Below are 2,500 nucleotides of genomic sequence, written 5' to 3' on the forward strand. Positions count from 1 at the left end.
AGGTCCCACGAGTTAGTTTTGGCCCATTATGACTCCTCGCCCGCACGCTCAAGCACCCCGGCGTGCACGTGGTCATCGTATGCTAAAAAATGAAGTTTGGAGTTTGGGTTTGAAAATTTTATGCGAGCTTCCTAGAAGCCTAAGAAATGCTTTGCTCGAGACGAATTTCGATTTGGAGGTCCCCCGAGTTAATTTTGCCCATTATGACTCCTCGTCCGCACGCTCGTGCACCCCGACGTGCACGTGGGCATCGTATGCTAAAAAATGAAGTTTGGAGTTTGGGTTTGAAAATTTTATGGGAGCTTCCTAGAAGACTAAGAAATGCTTTGCTCGAGACGGATTTCGATTTGGAGGTCCCCCGAGTTAATTTTGCCCATTATGACTCCTCGCCCGCACGCTCGTGCACCCCGACGTGCACGTGGGCATCGTATGCTAAAAAATGAAGTTTGGAGTTTGGGTTTGAAAATTTTATGGGAGCTTCCTAGAAGACTAAGAAGTGCTTTGCTCGAGACGGATTTCGATTTGGAGGTCCCCCGGGTTAATTTTACCCATTATGACTCCTCGCCCGCACGCTCGTGCACCCCGACGTGCACGTGGGCATGGTATGCTAAAATTGAAGTTTGGAGTTTGGGTTTGAAAATTTTATGGGAGCTTCCTAGAAGCCTAAGAAATGCTTTGCTCGAGACGGATTTCGATTTGGAGGTCCCCCGAGTTAAGTTTGCCCTTTATGACTCCTCGCCCGCATGCTCGTGCACACCGGCGTGCACGTGGGCATCGTATGCTAAAAAATGAAGTTTGGAGTTTGGGTTCAGAAATCTTATGGGAGCTTCCTAGAAGCCTAAGAAATGCTTTGCTCGAGACGGATTTCGATTTAGATTTCCGCCGTGTTAATTTTGCCAATTACGGCTCCTCGCGCGCACGCTCAAGCACCCCGACGTGCACACCGGCGCGCACGTGGGCATCGTATGCTAAAAAATGAAGTTTGGAGTTTGGGTTTGAAAATTTTACGGGAACTTCCTAGAAGCCTAAGAAATGCTTTGCTCGAGACGGATTTCGATTTGGAGGTCCCCCGAGTTAATTTTGCCCATTACGACTCCTCGCCCGCATGCTCGTGTACACCGGCGTGCACGTGGGCATCGTATGCTAAAAAATGAAGTTTGGAGTTTGGGTTTGAAAATTTTATGGGAGCTTCCTAGAAGACTAAGAAGTGCTTTGCTCGAGACGGATTTCGATTTAGATTTCCGCCGTGTTAATTTTGCCAATTACGGCTCCTCGCGCGCACGCTCAAGCACCCCGACGTGCACACCGGCGCGCACGTGGGCATCGTATGCTAAAAAATGAAGTTTGGAGTTTGGGTTTGAAAATTTTACGGGAACTTCCTAGAAGCCTAAGAAATGCTTTGCTCGAGACGGATTTCGATTTGGAGGTCCCCCGAGTTAATTTTGCCCATTACGACTCCTCGCCCGCACGCTCGTGCACCCCGGCGTGCACGTGGGCATCGTATGCTAAAAAATGAAGTTTGGAGTTTGGGTTCGGAAATTTTATGGGAGCTTCCTAGAAGCCTAAGAAATGCTTTGCTCGAGACGGATTTTGATTTGGAGATCCCACGAGTTAGTTTTTGCCCATTATGACTCCTCGCCCGCACGCTCAAGCACCCCGGCGTGCACGTGGGCATCGTATGCTAAAAAATGAAGTTTGGAGTTTGGGTTCGGAAATTTTATGGGAGCTTCCTAGAAGCCTAAGAAGTGTTTTGCTCGAGACGGATTTCGATTTGGAGGTCCCCCGAGTTAGTTTTGCCCATTATGACTCCTCCCCCGCACGCTCAAGCACCCCCGCGTGCACGGGGGCATTGTATGCTAAAAAATGAAGTTTGGAGTTTGGGTTTGGAAATTTTATGGGAGCTTCCTAGAAGCCTAAGAAGTGCTTTGCTCGAGACGGATTTCGATTTGGAGGTCCCCCGAGTTAATTTTGCCCATTATGACTCCTCGCCCGCACGCTTAAGCACCCCCGCGTGCACGTGGGCATTGTGTGCTAAAAAATGAAGTTTGGAGTTTGGGTTTGTAAATTTGATGGGAGCTTCCTAGAAGCCTAAGAAGTGCTTTGCTCGAGACGGATTTCGATTTGAAGGTCCCCCGTGTTAATTTTGCCCATTACGGCTCCTCGCCCGCACGCTCAAGCACCCCGGCGTGCACGTGGGCATTGTATGCTAAAAAATAAAGTTTGGAGTTTGGGTTTGGAAGTTTTATGGGAGCTTCCTAGAAGCTTAAGAAGTGTTTTGCTCGAGACGGATTTCGATTTGGAGGTCCCCCGAGTCAATGTTGCCCATTATGGCTCCTCTCCCGCATGCTCAAGCACCCCTGCGTGCACGTGGGCATTGTATGCTAAAAAATAAAGTTTGGAGTTTGGGTTTGGAAGTTTTATGGGAGCTTCCTAGAAGCTTAAGAAGTGTTTTGCTCGAGACGGATTTCGATTTGGAGGTCCCCCGAGTCAATGTTGCCCA

This window comes from Cornus florida, unplaced genomic scaffold (assembly GCF_030987335.1).
Source record: "Cornus florida cultivar Cherokee Brave unplaced genomic scaffold, ASM3098733v1 CherokeeBrave_3.0.0_Hap2_scaffold_128, whole genome shotgun sequence".
NCBI classification, from domain to species: Eukaryota; Viridiplantae; Streptophyta; class Magnoliopsida; order Cornales; family Cornaceae; genus Cornus; species Cornus florida.